The sequence below is a fragment of the Passer montanus genome, unplaced genomic scaffold (assembly GCF_014805655.1).
Source record: "Passer montanus isolate IOZ18808 unplaced genomic scaffold, ASM1480565v1 scaffold37, whole genome shotgun sequence".
Classification (NCBI taxonomy): Eukaryota; Metazoa; Chordata; class Aves; order Passeriformes; family Passeridae; genus Passer; species Passer montanus.
This window is the reverse complement of record NW_024368485.1, coordinates 7,422,401-7,443,594: the sequence shown is the minus strand read 5'-3', so window position 1 is coordinate 7,443,594 and position 21,194 is coordinate 7,422,401.

The following is a 21,194-nucleotide window of genomic DNA, read 5'->3' as shown; positions in this document are numbered from 1 at the left end:
TCCCCCCAGAAGCAGAGGGTTTGATCTGTTTTTATAGATAGAGTACAGGGCCAGAGTGTGGAGCTGTAAGTTTTAGCCAGCATTTGGGCAGGTTTGATGTGCCAGGGTGGCCCGTGTCTGCTGGGCTCTGACTCCTCCCCAGAGCATGCCAAGCAGTTCTGTGGCTGCTTCTCTGACCCCACTGTCCTTGCTTGGTTGGTAAGGTCTGGTTACATCAGACCTGGAGATCTTCTGGCCCATCCTTATTTGTAATGAATGGAGGTACAATCTTTGGAGTGGAAATCATTGCAGAAACATACTGCTGTGCTTTTTATGCCTACTGTACTTTTGTCTGGGTGAACTGCATCCTTAATTCTTACAAGTTTCCAATATGAAAAACAAGGATTCCATCTTGTTTCAGTAGCACTTGCATATTTGTCTGTCATGAATTAAACCCTTCCTTAGAGTACTTTCAATTTCTAGATGCTGAAATAAGAAATCCCTATAAGGCAAAAAAGATCAATATTTTTAGTAGTGAAATATCCAACATTTATACTCTTGAGCCCATATTCAGCACTGCATTTAGATTCAAATTCTGATTCAGCTTACCATTGACTTGAATACCAAAATATGCACCAAGAAACTTCATGTGAAACATTCAGCACTTCTTGAAAGCTGAATAAAGATCACAGGTTTTCAATAAAAACAAATTCCCTTCTGTTAGGGAAATAAGTATTTGAAATAAAATGATGAAGTCATCTTAATATCCTTGCAGTAGACCTGTAGAGTGACATTTATTTGAAACATTGTCAAACAGATCATCATTACCAAGGTTTTGCTCTTGATATGAGTTACTGCTTTGTTCAGTGGTTTCAGCTTTGTGTTCTGTGAATCAGGTTTATATCCCAGCCCTATGTTCTCCTTCAAACATCATCAGCCCAAATTCAGCAGACAGTAACTGAAGTTAAGCACAAAGAGGCAAGAACTAGGATCCAAACTGATCCAATGGGCAGATGTAGAAAAAATTATTAATGGGTGGGGCATCTTTAAAAATAATAGGAACAGTATTCCTTTTGATTAAAAAGTACAGAATAGATCTTTGGGGTAAAACTAAAAAGTCTGTTGCCTACAGGTACTGGCAACATATATGTCTTTGCAAATTATGTTTTTATTATAAATAAACAACCCACTTTGCAATACTGTGACTTCATTCAGATCTTATTCTTTAACATAATTGAAGATCAAATACCTCATGCAGGACTTACAGAGTCACCTCTTTTTTTTTTTTTTTTTTTTTTTTACTTAACTCTGTTTTGATCTGTAGGTATTATGTTATGTTATGAGCTGAAATGTTCATAAAGCCTCCAGGCTCTCATTCAAAGCAGCTGACAGCAGCTCAGAACTCTCCTTGGAAAAGAGGAGCTCTTGCTTTTGCAAGTCTCCCCTCTACAGATTTCCTAGCCCAGAGAAGATCCTATACTTCCTTTTTTCCTTGAAAAGATACTTCTGAGAAAGGTTTCATATCCAAAGTGTCTTTGCAAACTATTCATGAAAGCTCTAGAATAAATATATTTCTTTATATCTGTAGCTCTAAATTAAACCAGATTTGTATTTTTTTTCTAATTACTCATCCTGATCTAATACTGCAACAACCGAGCCATTGACAAGTGATCCAAATCTTCCCATCAGTGTCCATTCTGAACAGGATCTGTGTTATTCATGCTATAATTAAAGGAATAAGAAAAGCCTCTGCTGATGAGTGTCCCTCACTGAGAACAGAGATTTCATAACTGGGCACTTGGTGGGTTTAAGGCAGGTCAGAGTAATTTGTGATGGACAAAACTACGAATCATCATAAGAAATGCTATTAGTGGCAAGGCTGGTTCATTTATCAACTCCAGTTCACCAAACCCCATCATAAGAAAATCTGGATCTAGTTTTCTTTGGTAAAATACAGCAGGAAATAATTTTTGAATATTTTCTAAAATATGTCTACAAGTTAGGGTGTGATGTTATGTGGATAATGCTAAGCAAAGAGATACAGCTGGCTCTCTGTGCCTTGCCGTGGAATAAAACTGAGTCACTGCCATGGAGAGGTCACTCCAGGGCTCTGAAAGCAGACTAGGGCTTAACATCAGTTATCCAGATGTATCTGTAATATTCAATCTATCATTCATAACTGTATGCAACAAAATGAGCATATTGAAGTAGACATGATGTGAAATTAGAGCTATTGAGAGACTCTTCCAAAGAACAATAGGAGTTTTGCTTTTGTTTCAACGGGGCTGAAATATATCCTATTTCTTATAAGAAAGAGCAGCAAATAATATTTATTATCCTTTTGATATGGAGCCATTACTGGAAGCCATTATCATCATATTTCAGGTTACTTAATCAGCTCTGTGAACTGATAACCCACATAAATAATTGCTTCACTGTTGCCAACAGTGCTTTTGGCACACTATGAAAATAACATTACTCCTTACGAATTAAACCACAATAAGATTTTAAATGACAGATTAAAGGCTTTCTTTAGGTACCTTGAATCCTTCCAAACTGAGCAAACAAGAAGAGACCTACCATTTTTCAGGTATGTGATGGAGGTGAACTACAGCTGAGCTCCCTGATGGCACAGAAACCAGGTGCATGTGTCCAAACATGCCAGACGAATGCAGATGATGAAAAAGAAAGATTAACTGCTGAAGAGCTACCTGCTCTTCAGAGCATTCCAGCCATCAGGCACACCCCAGCCGATTCTGTAATGCTCAGAGTGTATCCATAGGTCTGGAGGCAGGGACTCCATTATCTGTTTGGCTCTTTTCTGTTCCTGCGCCGAGCAACTCATGTCAGCAGCATTGTGCAAGATGTTCATTAGTGTTTCATCAGTATCCCTCACTTTGTAGTAGCTTCTTTCACTTTGAACCTTTCCCTCTTATCTCCTTCAAGTTAGAGATGTCCCAAGTGGCCATAGCTCAAGCACAGTCACCAGTCCCATTTTTTATATTGCATTGCCTACTTGTCCTTGGCTGGATGTGTGCTCATAGCCTGCCTTTCACTGCAAGAGGGGAAACAACACTTCTGAATGAAGTTCTGCTGTGTGTGTATTTCTTCTCATCCTAAATGATGAGAAGAAATCAGGACAGGTCAGCCTTCCTAATATTACTGAAACCTGTGCCTGGACAAAAGCTGTAAGACAATGGCTGTACATAGACACAGGGCAGCCAAGGGGAAGGATCTGCCAGGACAGGCTGCTGCTCCCTTCTGTGACAGCCTGGTCTGAGTTCTCTGAGGGACAGCCTGGCAATGTCACCTGGGGGAGCTCAGCTTGGCGCATTTGCTGCCATGGCAGGAGGTCAGGTCCTCCATGGGCAGCCAGCCAGGCATGGAAGTTGCTTTGAAACTCTGCCTGCACCACTTGTGTCCCAACATCCATAAGGATGAAAATCACAGAATGGTTTGTGTGGGAAGGGACCTTGAAGACCATCCAGTTCTACCCCTGCCATGGGAAGGGACACCTTGCATAGACCAGGTTGTTCCAACTCCCATCCAACCTGGCCTTGAATGGGACAGCCACAGTTTCTCTGGGCAACCTGTGCTAGGGCCTTACCATGGTCACAGTCAAAAATTTCTTCTTGTTATCTGACCTAAACCTGCCTTCTCTCAGTTTAAAGCCATTCCCTCTCGTCCAATGACTGCAGGTCATTGTAAAATGTCCCTCTCCAGCTCTCTTGGAGGTCTCCTAAAGGAGAAGTTCCTGGAAATTTCAAATTAGAGGTGGCATAATATTTTTGACCCCCATTTTCCATGAAACAAAATGAAAATATGGAATTTGTGACTAGACTGAAGTCCTGTTTATATTATACATAATCTCTTGTATGCTATCTCACCATCCTTTGTGGGTTGTAGCCCAGGTGTTTCAACCCTCCTTCCTACCCTTTATTTATGAGGTTTTTCTCATATATTGTGTGGGAAAGAGAAGAAACATGTGGTAGTTAGAGAGATGAGATCTGGCCAGGGATCTTACACCAGCAGAGCAGAATGAGGAAAGAGATACTTAAGTGCTCTGCAGGGAAAAGTGGTTTCATATTTGACTCGGATGGAAAGTTTTCATTCAAGCTTCACCACTTTCCTTTTGAAACACTGGGTGGGAAGTTCTGCAGAAAATAATTCCCCACTAAAAAAATTTTTGGCCTGGCCTACTTGCTCAAGTCTATGCTGCTGCATTGAGTTGAACTCCCACGGTGTGTCCAAGGGCTGCCTGTGCTGGCAAGTGAGCCCTCAGTGCTCAGGGCAGGTACCTGAGCCTCAGCCAGCAGTTGCCCCAGTCATCTTAAGGAATTACCTCTAGATGTCACTCATGAATCCCTCTTATTCAAGGGATTTAAATAAGCAGTTGGGATACCTCTGACACAGAAACCCTTCAATCACTCTGCTTGGTTACTGAAATGTTTGTTTTCTGCCCTCCTTTTCCACGCTGCTGGAGTCAGATAAAGGCTGAAGGCAGAGAAGGTACTTTTTCAGCAGTGCAGAGATGCCTTAACTCATGCAGAAAATAAAAAAATAGAGAAAAACTCAACCTTAGTCAAAATAAATAAAGAACTTCTGTAGTCTTTGATGCCAATTGAACAATCTCCCAACAAGCTGGGAGAGCTCAGGATGAAGCTGATTGTCTGTTGATTTATTTAGGTAACTGTCTTGTTAGTACTTGCTTAGCAATGGGTCCAGATGCTTGGTGTAACATTCTCGAGCCCATGACTAAAATGATTTAAGTGGCGATTTCCACACTCAGTAAGGCTGAATAGACTGAATAGAGCAGTTCCCCTCCAGAAACTAATTATTTTCTGTTAGATGTTTTCAGTGGATTTTCTCTTTTTTCTTCCTTAAAACCTGATTTATTTCATTTTGTGCTTGCTTTTTTAGTAGTTAAAAAATCCAAACACATTTATGCCTGACTTTCGACAGAGGGAAAGCATTCCTATGGAAAAGCTATTTCAGAGAGAAGAGGGAAAAATGTCTAAGAAAATTTGGGGCATCTCTAGCAGTAAGGAGGTTTTTGAGATTTTGACCTTACCCATAGTAAGTAGAATTTTATTCTGCAAATAGCTGAGCAGAAGCCAAAGGGTCTCCTAATGGAGTAAAATACTCAGGGTGTGTATAAGAGTACTTGAGTTCTCATATGAGCTGTGGCTGATAATTGTTCCAGTTTCTCTCATGTTTGGAAGAAGTTTGGCCTTGCATTGTTCCAGTGTTCAACAGTTCATGGAGTGATGTGATTTCCCATAAAACCTTCATTGAAGCTTTTGGGAGTTCATCAGTTGAGCTACTTAAAGGACTTGTTCTTCAGTGTTATCCTGTCATAAGTATTCACCTTTCATTGAAATTAAAATTAATATCTCTGATGGCTGCATTGCAGCCAGGGCTTCCAGAAGGCTGGCAGTCAGAATGGTCAAAAGATTCCTATCACATGGTAAACAAAGATCTTGTAAATAAACAGGGGATAATGAGTGTCTGGCAGGACAAAGCAACCACATTTGCAGATCATACAACAATAAAGACAATTTGAGTTAATCAAGTAATTACCCTCTTCATATGAGTATGTGGATATGCATGCTTTCTATGTATATCTATTTATGTGCGTTGATTATTGCCCCTTTTACTTCCATGGAGCTTCCTACATGAAGACTCAACAAGTGTAACTATTTTGTCAAAATGTATTTTTATTACTAAAACTGCAAGGGACAGTAAAAGCATTTGCAACCTTACTAGAGTTTCTCATGTCCAAGGGGTTTTACAAACACAATTTAAAAGTAATGGAAGCTGTACTTTGATGGCATCGGAATTTCAGAGTTATTTGGGTTTTATCTATAAGGCAGGAGAAATATTGTATTGGGTTAAGAGCACTTGCAGTAAGCAGATCCATGAGGGATTTTTGCTGCAACTTCACCTTTCCATGTCTGTTTTTGCTGCTGCTGCTGCTGCATCACAAACGCTGGCTTGGGTCCATAAGGGTGCTTGGCTGCTTTGCCCCTGGTGGTCTGAATTACACACCCAAAACTTCTCTGGGTCTTTGTCACATCTGTGTAAAAAATGAGAATCCTTTGCCTACATCCCTGGAGAAAGACAATTCTTAGAGGGACATTAAGCATGGCAATACCAAGTAAATAATACTCTCCATGTAAAAAACCCCAAAAATATAGGCAGGCATTAGAAGTTAGATTGCTAAAAAAAAATTACATTATTTAAAATAGCAGGGGAGTAGAGGCTCTGTAAGACCTTGGAGGCACAGACCTGATCTGAAACTCAGAAAAAAGATCATATCTATCCTGCAGGGTTGCCAGGAGGGTGTGAGGGGATTTATCTTCTCCATCGGAGAAAGTGCCCCCACTGCTGAAACAGTTCCTTGCTCCTGCTTCTGGAAAAGGGTTTCTCTGCCTGGGTTTGATGCAGGGAGGTGGAGGCTTGAGCATTGTAGCAGTGGTGGGGTCTTGGAGATGCCATAAGGAAAGTCAGTTCATTTTACTTTTCAAAACCTGGAAATTTATATGTGCAAACAAACCCCATACTGGACAAATATTTCATTTGTGAAGTTAAGAGCTCCAGACTTAAGATATTTTGGAACTCCACAAGATTCATTCTTCTCTGCCATGACTGATAAACGGACAGAGGGTGTGTGAAGAATGTGTTAAGGAGGATTAAATCAACCAAATAAAACCCCCCCAAAAACGTGATGACTAAACTATCTACTTATTCCTATACCAGAGAAATTATTAGAAACTATTTCCAGGTTCCTGGATTTTTTTTTTCTTGGCAAGAAAAAGCTGGATATAGTAAAAATTTGGTTCATTATCTTATCATAATTATGCAGTTCCTCAAATGATGAAAACCACCTCTAAAAGGATTTGTTGGCCAGCAGTCTGTGAGACTGTTGCTGCTGTGCAGGGATGCTGGCTGGTTTGGACACAGCAGGCTGAAATGGCAATCAGTTAGCCCAGGAAAAACCCACTTACAGAAAATGGATCATGCAATCAGAGATTCTGCCATAATGAATGTGCAAGGGGACAAAATTAACCTTTGTGCCATGGCATGGACTTGGGGCACTTGAGTGCCTGAAGTATAGCAGGAGTCAGTGGCTGGGGAGATAAGCAGCCCAGAGCAGCAATGTGCTCTGCAGGGGAGGGGCAGCAACGTGGCATGCCAGGTCTCACCCCGCTGGGAACGTGCAGGAGGGGACACTTTACCTATTCTTTTAAGGCTGACACTTCTGTGCTCCTCCCTCCCTTTTAGGCTGTTTCAGCCTTGCCTGTCCCACCATGGGTGCCCCTTCCCAGGCTGCTCCATTCCCAGCCTTCTGTATTCCTCTGACATTTCACAGCTCTGGCTGTTATCACTGATGCGATGGAGAAATGCTTTGGTGGTGCACGGCCGGGTCATGCAGGGGTGGGAAGGGGGAAGGGATGGGGAAGGGATGGGAATTCTCTATGCCTGTGCCGCCAAGCGCTGTGGTTACTTGTTTGCACGTTCTCAGTGGGCCAGGGAGGTCCCGGTGGCAGAGGAGGTGCTGGCCATGCCCTCGCCTGGGTGCTGGCAGGGCTGGCACCAAGGCCATGGGGTGGTTGTGCTGACGAAGAGCAGCCCCAGAGCAGGAAGCGGCGGCTGCGCGCCCCAGCCATGAGCTGGGGGTGGCACCCCAGCCCCCGTTCCCCAGCCCCACCACATCCCCTCTCCCCTGTGATCTGGGGAGCGAGGGGGTGGCTGTGGGACACGGGGGGCACGGGCCTTCTGCTCGGCATGTGGGGCGCTCCAGCTCTGGGGAAAAAGCTCCAGCAGCGTGCGCTCTGCAGTGCCACTTCAAAGCAGGCTCTGGCAGAGAGGCAGGGGATTGTCTGGCGGGATTAAACCACACTGGAACCGTTTTGGAAAGGGTTTGACTCTTTGATTCTTTCGTATACAAATCTGACATCAAAGCCAAGTCCTGGTGTCTGTCAGATATGTCCTTCATCCCTAGAAAGAGATAAAACAGCCTCCTGTCAGTCAGATAACACGATAATTAGACAGCGTGATAATGCATTTATCCTGGTGCTTACAATCCTTGATCATATATTGCAATTATGTATACAGGCCACAGCAGCCAGTGTCTTTAATTGTAACCTTGATGGCAAAATGATAGGAAGCAAGAGTCTTCCTAAGGGTAGGAAAAAAGAGGTTTTTAATTCATTTTTATAGATCCTCACTGAACGTAATAGAAGAGATTAATATGAAAGCCTTTGCCAGCGTGTTTGTGTGACCTGACAGACGCGTTTATAAAGAAGCAGCAGTGTGTGGCTACTACACTAATATAGGGCAGATATTACAGCAATATGAGATAGGTACTAAACCAGGTAGAAACACCAGCACCTCAGTCTGATGTTAATCTGCTGCTCAGAAAATTCACAGTTAAATGACTACAATAATCTTATTATTGAGATTTTGAAGATAAATAGCCGACTTAAAGATTTCTCATTCATTTAGCCAAAAACTTCTTGGTTGCTTTGCAAATATCAGCTAGACAAAAACAGATAGGTGGTATTATCCCTCCTGCAATAAACTGCCTCTGTACCAGACTGGACAAGGCTCCTGGATCAGGAATCTGACTGCTTATACCCAGTTGAAATATGCTTTTACTTGCATATTATTTAACTGCAATTACATTTTTGAGTTTTTCATGCATTATGATGCCCTTGACTAAAATAAATTAAGCAAATGAAGGCAGAGAAGTGGGGAGTGGTTGTAAAAGGTGTCAGTCTTAGAGTTCATAATTCTGGTGCTTGAGTTTTTATCATTTTTCTACTACTCAGTGTTTGGTGTTATGAAAAACCCACCAAGTCCTGCATGTCTGGCTGCTGGTCCAGCCCTGATCCTCCTCCAAGTCCATTTCTGCTCTCATACAGAAAAGTGACCATGTAAGCACATCCCTCGTGAAAGGTCGTGGTGACCATGCCCAGGCGATCGTCAGGAATGGAAATGCCAAAGCTTGGGCATCTCCCTGGCTCTCAGGATTGAAGCACAGAAGCTTAGAGGAAAGGGAGAGACTTCAAGTGAGCATTTTCCCAAGGGAAAACAGTCTTAATTGTTAGGAAGTGCTGAAAGGTTATGGAGTGACAATCAGACCCCTTAAAATAAGATTTTAACATTTGGGGAAAACGGTTGCTTTGGGAAAACTGAAGTGTAGATGTAATCATCTGGCTACAGAAGGTGACTAAACCAATGGTACCAGAGCTAGAACACAGACTTACCTTCAGACACAAGCAGTGAGCAGGACAAGGATAAACCTTCTTGGCTGTGATCATGCATTTGCTTAGGAATTGCCAGCATGGTGATGATTGGTATAGATTGTTTCTTGTTCTTCAGAGCAGAACTATGTGTTTATCCAGTTCAAACAGTCCCTCGGGGCTGGGGTCATTCTCTGCATCTCTTATTCTTTCAGGGCCTCTCCTGTCTCTCCTTATGCCACTGCAGGGCTTTCCTCTGCAGCTTCCCCTAGGCCCTTGCCAGCAGCAGTGCCCTCCAGCTTATCCTTAGTGTCTTAGACACTCATCCTTAGTGTCTGAACAATGTCATTCCTCCTTGTCAGCAATGCCAGGTGCATGGCACAGCTGGGAAATGAGGCCTTTGAGGCAGCTGAGCCCCTGTGCCCAGCCCAGACTCCCAGGAGCTGCTGAAATCACTTGCTGTGGCTGCTTGGTGCCTGCAGGGTTGATGAGGCTTGTGCAGAGGAAAACCCCTCCAGACTGAAAGGCCAGGACCTGAACCCTTGGGAAGTTAGGACCATTGATGGTGCTGTGCTTCTTCTGCAGCAATCTTTTCCTGCTCCCATCTTTGCACCCTAAAGCACCAGCCAACGTGTCTGTAGAAGCTCGGAGGAGATAAAGATTCCCATGGAAAATTGCCATGGAAATTCCTCCTCCAAAGTTACAGGATTAGTCTGCACTGGAGAGCCACGTCCATGCAAGGGAAGAAGCCACAAAGCTTTTCTTACTTCTGCTATGTTCTTCACACATCCTTTGGTGGTAGCTGTGAAGCCTTTTCTGCTGTGATTTAATCCTACTGTTTCAATAATTTCTAAAAGATACTGGCTGCATTATTTATTCACATAAAATTTTCATTTTTAATGGAGGAAAATGAATTCTGTAAAATGGAAAAGAAAAACTTTTTGACCTCAGTGATGCTTTTATGTCACAAAACCCAAACCATGTCTTCATGCTACTGGGATCCTAGATTAAATTTTAAAAATCAGCTGAAATGGGCCACTTTTCAGAAGTCAAAAAAACAAATGAAACCCACAACAATCAGAAAATATTTCTCTTGTGGGAGAAAACCTGAAGCAGACATTACAAATTCCCATTCTATGAAAAGTAATGATGGGAATTGCTTAACTAGCTACATGTTTTGGTACATTATTGTTGACTCCTTATTGCAATATTAAAGTGTCAAGTGGATTCAACCAACTAATATCACTTTGTATACCATATATATGTGTGTATATATGTAAATATATATGTGTGTAAATATATATATATATGTAAATATACATACATATACATAAAAGCAACTGGTAAATGCAGTATTTCATGTTATAAATCACTCTTCCAACCATCCCTGCCAATAACACCCAATGCTGAAGATCTTATAGAATATTCCTCTGGCTGTGGGTGTTGCCTTGTGGTCATGGCCCTGTGGGGATGGATTAGCCTTCAAATACCTGGGCTAGGAGCTGCCAGGAGAGCACCACATCTTCGGATCTCACAGTGTGGCAAGGGGATATTTATCAGTAGCTTCCATGAGGTTAGGAATTGCCTCATGAATATTTACATGTGGAAAGAGATAAACTGTGCAAATGTATCCAGGACACCCATTTACCACTCTGGTATCTCCCTTGGTTTGAGATAAACAGGAAGCTCCCAGAAGACAAGCCCCATTCCTGGTGGAGGACTCAAGAGCGAGAAAACTAACACGTGAGAGCACTGGAAGGAGACTGGGGTAGGTTTTAGGCAGGGGGTGCATTTCCACTGCTCCTGGAAGAATGGGGAGGATGAAGAGGTAGCAGCCATTGCAAAGGCAACAGTGGATTTTGTCAAGGCTTGAAGCAGCTGCAGGGGGTATAAGGGCATAGCTCCCAACTGCTGATCCTCAGATAATATAAAAATAGCAGTAATGTGATAATTGCAGAGTAAAGCTGGGCAAGTGTTGAATTAGGGGGCTGTAATTCCAGCAAGGGCTTCCACATGACCTGATAGACAGTAAGGGTCCCAGATGGGGGTGGAATTGTGGTCCTGTAGTTCACAGCTGCCGACTGGGATTTTTAACCCCTTCTTTTTTGCCTGTTGACCACTTAGTACAGACAAGCTCCCACTATACAATTAACTGCAAGCTGCACAGCACCAGCTGAAAGAAGGTTACTCTACTTCACCTGACCCAAAACCAGCCAGATGTACCTGGTACCTCATGGGCCTGTGCAGGACCATTTGCTTCATTTCAAACGTGCTGCACTGTGGCTCCATGCCTACCCTAATTAGGAATAATTAGCTCAAGCACTGATGCAGCTGTGCAGCTTCTTTTGTCAGAGCTTCACCACATCCCTTCATTACCTCAGCTTTTGCACTGATGCCCCGCAGTGTCCCGTTTCACAATGTGGGCTCTTCTGGGGATCTGCTCATCAAAGCCGTTCTGCATTACTTGGTGTTGCTGGGAGGAGAGCACGTAACTCCCTGGCCTTTTGGTGACAGCATCCCTGTCCTCTGCCTGAGGCTGGAGAGCCTGGAAGCGGCCAATGCCACATCAGAGCCATCTGGTGAATCCCGACAAACCATCAGACTAGTTACCTTCACTGGTCCTCCAAGACAGATCACATGTGTTCTTGGAAGTCACCGTATTTGTATTTCATTGGAGATGAGAAGGATTAAATAAATAGCCCTGGTGGTTTTCTAGTCCTGGTAAGGAGATCTGCAGATGCTTTTCCTTCATCTGGGATCATGTGGCTGTCTCAATTAGGCATATATAGTAATAACTGTAAATCATTCGAGGACAGGACCTGTCTCTCTTCCAGTTCCTTTTTCCAGGGTTCAGACTATCAGTTGTCCTGAAAAGCTCCAGGTTCCGCTCAGCACCGTGTGAGTGTTCCACCAGCCCTGGGGGCCCCTGAAGGTGGAAACGCTTTGGTTCCAGTGGCTGTTTTCCCAGAAATACTTTAGGTATTTCCTCTTCTCTCTGCAGTCCTAGACTCCAGATCCTGTCCTATTTTAACTGCAGTATTTTGGAGCATCTCTACTCCCCTGGATTTCTCTTTCCCACTTGTGGTTACCTGATGCCTGCTGTGTTTGAGTGCACTTGTTTTTGTTTAGAGTCTCGCTTAGCAGCATTTCTGCCACTGCTTCTTGAAACATTTTTTCCCAATTTAATCCAAGGCTAAAGGGAAAGACATGAAGAAGAACAAATACTATTCCCATCAGAAAAACCATTCCAGATTCCAAGGTGCATACACTTGAATTTTATTGTGTGCACATCTTGGGCATGCTGTGATTCATCCAGAAAAGTTCTGCCGGTGCCGTGCAGCCTCAGGAAGGTGCCAGGAACACCAGGAGGCTTCACAGTTTAACAGCAGATACCTTTGGAAGGGCATTCAGAGAAGCCAAGAGAAGGGAGTGTGGCAGCAAATTGTTGTGTATTGGGGCCTCAGCTGGAAGTGAGGGCAACTGGCAGGAAGTTGTTCTCTAAAATGAGAGCCAGTCATGTCCATCAGCTTCAATGAAGATGGCCATCCCTTCAGCAGATCCTCAGGAATGGCACTTCAGAATGGGAAAGGACTCTTCCTCAGAGCTTTCCAGTTTCTCAGACTTCCTTTTAAATCTGTTTTTTGCTTTAGAAAGCTTAGTGGCTAAAAATTGGCTAAAAACTCCAAATCTGTTTCAAGAAAGAACACTAATTGAAAAATGGGCCTTGTTTAGATTTTGGTTTTGATCAGATCCTTATCGGTGTAGATGTTTCATATTTCACAGGGCAGGAATGTTGGGACAGGCAACTTTGTTCGGCTACAGAAACGGGAAAGGAAGGCTTGTGCAGGTGAGAAAAAGTGGATTTTGAAATCAGCTATCTGGCATCTCTTGCACATCACTGGGCAGACCTCTAAGCAAAGAGAATCCGATCTGAACTTCACATTAACTGGTATTTTATGCAGCCCAGGTCAGACAATGGGGGTTACAGCAATGCAAATCAGGGTTTTCAGCATTTCTCCAGTCGCCTTTTCCATATTTCTCAGTTTTAAAACAAAATTTGTATTTGAATCCCAAGCAAACATGACAGTATCACTTAATCATCTTTCTAATAATTCCCTTTAAAAATTATTTCTTTCATTTTGTCCTCCAGCCAGGAGAATTGAGCTATAAACCAGCTTAATGCTAATTCTTCTTACTTTGACAAGGGCTGATTAAATTCATACTTCTGAATAAGCTGTTAAAAGCCACAGTTAATCAATGTTTTGGCCGATACATCCTCATTAAGAAATGTTGTTTTTTGCTGAGAAATAAACCACACTCCTTAAAAGCACACACTGATTTGCTTTGGGATCTTCATGGGGGCCAGGGTACTTACACAGCACATAGCTCACCTACAGCTGTGTGAAGTGGTTTATTCTGCTGAAAATGTGCTTTGCCTATGACTCTTCTCCAAAAAAAAAAAAAAAGGATTACTGCCCATGGGGCATTGTATTAGCAGGGCTGAGACATCCTGATTCCAAACAGTCATTAAGCAAATCAGAGGTAATTTATACTGTGGTGAAGAAACTATTGCAAAGCCTGCCAGCTGTCTGGCCCTTCCAGTATGGCTTCAGACAGGACTTTGAAGGTCGGTTCGGGAGCGTTTCTCTTACACCATGTTGTTGTTGTGACTCCAGGACAGTCGAGTTCGGAGGCAGGCCCCGATCCAGCAGAAGTTTAAACATCTGCATAGTTTTGAGCAATCCCATAGAAGTTAACGAGGCTACTTTAAATGCTTAGAATTAGGCATGTGCTTAAGAGCTTTGCTGGACAGGAGCCATGGTAAGAACCAGCCCCAACTGTGACCTAAAATTAAAACTGGAACACTTTAAAGATTAATTAAGGCCTTGTCTACATGGGAAAAATTCTTCATTGTGGCATGAGAAACTTTCTTCTCATGGCGTTTGTGGCCCAACTGGATTCAGACCATTTAAAGTGGAGTCGACTCTTACGAGGCTTCCTGACCACACTCAGGAGGAGTGGAGAGTTTGGAAATGCACCCAATGTTTGGAAGCAAATCTTTCATTCCCCAGTGCATATGAAATTTGTATGCCTTCACAGTCAGCTTTATGATAGCATCGTCCTTTCAACCCCTGGGAAAATGGCAGAGCCATTCAAGTAGCCAGAAAGCAAATAAACAGGCACACTGCACTCCTCCCTTCTTGACCACAACTATTGAATTCCCTGAGTGCCGCAAGCCGGAACTATTGTCCTTTTAAAGCCTAGGGATTTGAGGACTTGGAATCTGTGGATCTCATTCTTTGTCCCAGAAGACATCTGCTGCAGCACTCCAGAGGGGCTGTGGAGTAGACATGAACTGCATCTCATCGGTGTGTCGTCCCTTTTGTGTTCCAGAAGGGAAGGAGGGGGACTGGTGTGCATGACCAGGCCATGATGGAGTGCCAAATGTGTTCCAGCCCAGCACTCCATGCCTGGGGCACAGCACTGTGCCTGCAAGCCCAGCCAGCAGGGAATGAGGGGCAAACTGAGGCCTGTGTGAAAAGTTGTTGGTTTTGGTCTTGGATATGAAGGACCTCAACAAATCTGGATGAGAACAATGTTATATGTGCTGGCTTTAGCTCTGATGCTATTTTGGTTTTCTGTCTGTGGGAGAACTAGACCTGGGTTTGAGTGCATTTGTAAAAGCTATCTGCTTCACTGTGGCACAGAATGGAGCCTTCTTCCTTCCCGTGGGTAGAGGAGCACTGTGTCAGTGCTTTTAGAGAAATGATACACACATACCACTTTAACTTTCAAAGAAAGGCAGAGTTTTTAGGGACTCAGCATCCCTTCTGGTTTGACTACACTGAAGCTTTGTTTCCTGGGTCAGGGCTTTGTCATCTGTATCACAGCAGAGCTGGGCAAATCCGCCAGCCACCCTTCACCTTTGGAGACCAAATATTTACTTCTAGGCAGGGCAAGTCATCCTTCAGCTGAAGAAAATGCTCCGTCTGAATTAGTCAGCTCTGCTGTGGCCTGGGACTGCTTACGGTAGAAAAGAGATCTCTGGGTAGCTGAAAATGTATGTGTCTCTATTTCCAATATTTTTATATTATTTTTTTTTCATTTAATTTCTTTTTGGCTGTTAGTTGGTATTAAAAAGCCAGCTAGTGAGTAAATAGAGAGAAATAATGGAACTTAGGGCTGCTGTGCTGCCTTGCATTTATGAAGTTCAGACCGAGCAGTAATTAATCTCTGCTGGCTTCCATGTGTGTGTAAATCTCCAATCACTTTGTACAGCCCATGTACAATTTTATCCACTAAATAAATGGGTTTCAAATGTGCCATTGAGGCAGGGCCTCCTCGGAGGGTTGGAGGTGGCCCATGGAGCAGTTTGCTGCGAGGTTACAGAGGGATTTCTTCCTGCTCTTCATCCCAGTAGAGGATCACACCCCCAACTTTTACTGCAGACCTCATGGGACTTTCTTCTGTCCCTAAATTTCCTAGAGTAAAGGCTGGCTGAGACTTTTGTGAGCTCTTAAACACCCCTGTGAGAAGGCAGAAGGGTTTTTCAGGCTTCCTTTTCACCGTGCACCCACAGCTCTGCTGCCTGTGCTGAGTTCAGGTCAAGCTTTACACCACCTCCTGCTCCTTTTGTCTCACCTCCAGCAGTTTGAGATGGAGAAAACCTGAAATCACTCAAAACAAGGACCAACTTTTTTCCTGGCTTTCATTCCTTGCCCTTCTGACAGTGTGCTTGCATAAAAGCTAGGGAGAATCTGTACCCAGGGATACTGAATTTGTGGTCATTTAAAGAAACCAGCCTGCCTGGTTAATTTTCTTTTGTTTTTCAGTCTTAAATCTGTTCCTTAATGCAGACTTGTAGTGCAGTTATGAGGATCAATGGACCAGACTCCCAGCATAAAGTAATGGAGATACTCCAAAAAACCAGGCAGCTCATGGGTTTTTCCTCTGTATTTCTAGCCCATGTTTGATGGGCTAGACAGTTGTGCACAAAACACAGCAGGTTGAAAAATGAGATATTATCAATGGACCAGACTCCCAGCATAAAGTAATGGAGATACTCCAAAAAACCAGGCAGCTCATGGGTTTTTCCTCTGTATTTCTAGCCCATGTCTGATGGGCTAGACAGTTATGCACAGAACACAGCAGGTTGAAAAATTAGATATTATTTGTTACTGCTGTTACTGCTGTGATTCTCCTGTAGAAAATGACAGTGTTTCATTCAAAATTACAAGGTAAAGATTGATGAAAACCCTAAAATCCCCATGTACTCTCAAGCCATGATCCATTTAGGCTGAAACATTGAAAATTTGGAGTTTCTAATGAAATTAAAAATATGGGCACAGATAGATGAAAGTGGTCATGCTCTGCAGATGTTCTCATCTGGTTTAAAATAAATTATTTTAAACTAATTGTGGCTAAACTTTTCAGGCTTATCAATTGATCTGTTGTTAAATGGGAATTGAGGTCACTGGTATCTATACTCATGCAGAGTTACCAGGACATGTAGGAAAGTCTCCCATCCCACACGGGGCTAAAAGTAATGGAAATCAAGATCAAAAGGAGAAAAATGAGTGTGGCAGATTTGTTTATATAAATGGTTACACCCAGCATTTTGAAAAATAAATATCCTACCCAGACCCAAAAATGAATTAAAAGTTAATTGGAAACAAACAAACAAACAACCTAGCATAAATACCTTCACAGGTATTGAGGATTAAAATCTAAGCCTGTCTCAAAAGGAAAGGTGGCTAAACTGGCTTGGGGGAAATAAAAACCCATGTGAACCTTTGTCTAAAATTCCAGTTCAGCCAAACTCACATCTTTTAAGGTTCAAAAAGACCTTTTTGCTTTAATTATCCCAAGTGTCTCTGTTCCCTGGCTCAGGGTATGACTAAAAGCCATGAGAAGGTTGGTCATGGAAATCTTCTGCTCTTTGTTTGGTGTTAATGCAGTGTTGGTGCCTTTCAGCAACTGCTTGTTTTCACATCCCTGCCACTGGCCAGGCCAGTTTCCCTGCAGAGCAATTTCTCAGTGGAGCAGCTGCCCAGCACTGCCTCTCCAGTGGGATTCACCCCACGGCCACGAAGGAGAGCAGCTCCAGGTGCAGGCAGGCTGGGGCGCTCAGCCTTTGGCAGTGCTGAACCAGGAGGGTTTTGTCTCATGGGAGGTGTAAATGACACCAGGTTCCAGCCAGGGTCTGAGGGCTCAGCTTAGCTCTGCATTCATGGGCTGCGCTGAGCTCTTCATTCACTGTGAGCCACAGTCCAGATGTAGGTGCTGCAGGCTCCACAGAAATGGGTGGGAATATTTTGCAAACCAGGGGAGGCTTCGGCATCTGTGGCACTGACCTACTTAGCAGAAAAAGCCTCAATATTAAAATGGAATTAAATGGATGCACCTTGACCACAGTTAAGCAACACATTTAACCACATATGTCTGAAATTAGCTTTTTAATGGGAATTAGATGTTCTCAGTGAGTGGGACTTGCTGGAACACACAAGGGTCTTCATTTATGACTGGAGACAGGTATCTGTGGAGTGCAGCAGTTGCAGGAGGGTGTGATATGGCTTTAACTTGTTTTCCCTTTGGTGTTTTTCCATAGGGACAAGCAAAACACTACAGCAGAGAGGACTGGTTATAAATACTTCATCAAATTATTCTAGTTTCAGAACTTTTTCTGAGTAGACTTTCATTTTCCCATTTTTTGGCATCACCTTGAAATGATTGGATCATTTGAAATGAGAAGGGGGAAAAAGTGTTTCACTCCATGTATCCCTTCTTGTTTCTTTTGACTCTCTGGTGCTGGTGATATATTTTGAGTTGTTTGGGTCACTGGGTGTTGCTTCTATTTCTTGACTGAATCACTGTAACTGTTAAGTGTCAGAATGAAAGAAATCAAAGGGATTTAAAATATCAACACAAACTTCCAGGAAGGATTTGCCTGACTGTTAAGTGAAAAACATGGCACTCTGGTCATGAAAAATGAGAAATAAATTCACAGGTATGAGTCATGTTGGAAAGAAAAATTGTAAACTCAGCCTGGAATATTGCTGAGGCAAACCTGTGAGTGTGGGTCTCTGTGGCTGCTGTTCAGTTTCCACTAAGGAGATTTGGATAGATTTTCAGTAGTATCAAAAGCAGAAAATAAACCTTCATCAAGTGAGGATTTGCCCCCACATGTGCCATTGGAGCGTGGAAAGGCAGAAGGTAAGGGACAGAGTAGCACAAAAACCCCACCAGAATCAGGCAGATATGACAACATTGGTGAGTCCAAAACCATATCACACAAACATAAATTCAAGGTTTACTGTAGATTTTGTGTGTTACAGTAAAGTTATGTTTTCCAACCCTGTATTTGTACTTACAGGTGAGTTTCCAAAATCAACATTTTTAGAGGTGCAAGGACAAATGCACTGAAGTTTGAGTAGCTTTAAAAACATCCTGCTTATCAAAAGGTTTTGAGTAGAGGGGCTCTGACACAAGCTTTTCAATATTTCATAATTCTGGAAAAAATGAACCCTTCACCTTTCATAAAGGGCTCCATTCAGTTTGCATTCCTGTTTGGTTACCTTCTTGGTTCACTTTTGGCCTTGACCTACTTGCACATCACTGGAACACTCTCCTATAGCTAAAGCTACACATCAGGTTTGCAAAAATGACTGCACTTGAGGCACTCAGTAAATCTTCCAAGCAGCTCAAAGGTCAGATTGAAAGAAATATCTGAAATAACTCTCCAGAAAAAATGAGAAAAGAAGAACTCAGAATGTGAGCACCATAACATTTATTTCTGGCAGCCCACGCTGTTTTGTTGCTCTCTGCAAGGTGTGTCAGAATAGAGCATATGAGTATCTTTGAAATGAAGATATAAATTACCATTCCTCTGCCTTTCCCCTAACCCTCCAGTGGTGTTTTGATTTGCTGTTCTTCTTCTTCTTTCTGTTTTGATTTCCTCCGTGCTTTCTCCTTTAACTCTCCCTGCCAAGGGGGAGGCTGCTAAAATTGCCAATCCACCCTGTATATGCAGCTTTTCCTATGGGTTTTGCAGAGAACCCTGGTCCAAAGCCCATCACAGCCCTGGGGGATTCTTTCCATGCGCTTCCACGGGCTTGAGATCAAGTTGAGCACGGAGAATATTTTCCAGTGTGCATCTTTGAGCTGTCTGCCCCACCTGTTTCCCACCAGAGCCTGTCATGGGTATTAAATGTAATTCATGGCTAATTATGGGTATTTACACCTCGACCTCAAAGCCATCCGCTTCCACCTGCACGGCGGCCGCCATGGCTGGGAGCGGCGAGCGGGAGGGACGCGGGAGCAGCTGTGTTTGTTTGATCTCCTCGCTGCCAGCTCCCCGGGCTCGGGGCTGCGAGCGCGCACGGAAGCTGCTAATGGAGGCAGAACTAAAGAAATATACAGAGCAGCTCGCTGCTCCCAAGTGCACAGCCACTGCTGGAAAGAAAAGAGTGAGAACAAGAGGGAAAAGCCCGCGGAGGCTTCGGGAGCTTCCGTGTAAATACAAGCAGGCCCCATGTTGTGAGTGTTCCCTTTGATTTCCAGAATGCTGAGAGAGCTTGGCCGTAGCTTGTGCTTCCTCTGGAGGCTGGGAATGGCAGCATGACAAGGAGAAGGTGTTCCTGTGAACACCAAGCCTTTCTGAGTGAGGAAAGCCAGGGCCTCCCATGGTTAAGATGGTTTGAGACAGCAAACAAGTGCAAAACAAACAGGAACAGATTTTGTGGGGGATGTTTAGTGGGTCTGGAACCAAAAGATTCCTTTCAGGTGTGAGACATGGTGGCTTTGGGGGTTGCTTTGAGCAACCCCAAAGGGCATGAGGATGAAATATGGAGATGGTTGGGGTTTTTTTCCAGGGAAGCAGCAGCTGGGCTTCACATAACAGCCAGAGAGAGGTTTATGGATTCAGTACTAAATACTCTTTGCCTCTGCAGAGCATTCCAAGCAACTGTTGCTGAGAGTTTTCTACCCCTGTCACTGTCTGTAGGTACCTGGAGCTGCCCAAACCTGGCTTTTGTGAAAGCCAGGGACAATGGGTACATGAACCCTGGGGGTGTGGGGACTACGTTTTCAAACCTTGCTCCCCTTTTCAAACCTTGCTTGCTAAACTAGATTCCTCATCTCTGCATTTATAAACTAATTTTAAAAGTAATCTTTTCTAAGATCGGACTGTTGAAAGTGCTCCGGGCACTCAGGGTGAGCAAAGAGGGACAAAAGAGCAGAGGAATGGTCAGACTGGACCACACCAAAGGTGCAGTCTCCTGGACTCATGCAGTGTTTGTGGGTGCTCAGAGACCTGACAAATTAAATGTTTTATTGAGGTAGTCCTCAAGTTCACTATATCATTTTTAGGTCCAATTGGGGAAAACTTTTGGTTACTAAGTGCTGGAATATTGCCTATTAGTTACACTGCAACCTAAATGGTAATGAAAAGCAGGGATGGGTTCTTCCAATCATTGTTTTAATCTCTCATTCACCAAATATCACCAAAATGAAGCAGGAGTTGCTCTTGGGGTTACTCCTTCTTCTTTTTCAGTAAGTCTCTCATCTATCAGTTCACATTCAAAGATTCCTAGCAAGCCAGAGGAAAGAGCTAGTCATTTAAAAAGTGAAAAAAAAATAGTGAAATACATTGTTGGTTATGCAAATTTCTGATGAGCATCTTTCCATTTAAATTAATATTTTGGGTTATTTAGAAATGTGGATTTTCTCCCTTTTGTTTCCAAATTCAGAACCCTCATATTTATCGAGATAAATGCAGTGAAACAAATTACTATTTCCTTACATTTTTTCATGGAGAAATGTGTCCAATCAAAGCATGACCATGATAGTTGAATATCTCAGAGGGATTTAGTGTGGAAGTATTGTTACCCTCCATATTTTACAGACAGGGCAGTTCAAAGCACTTGCAAATCAGGAACTTGTAAGAGAACCCTGCTGAATCCAGCTGCC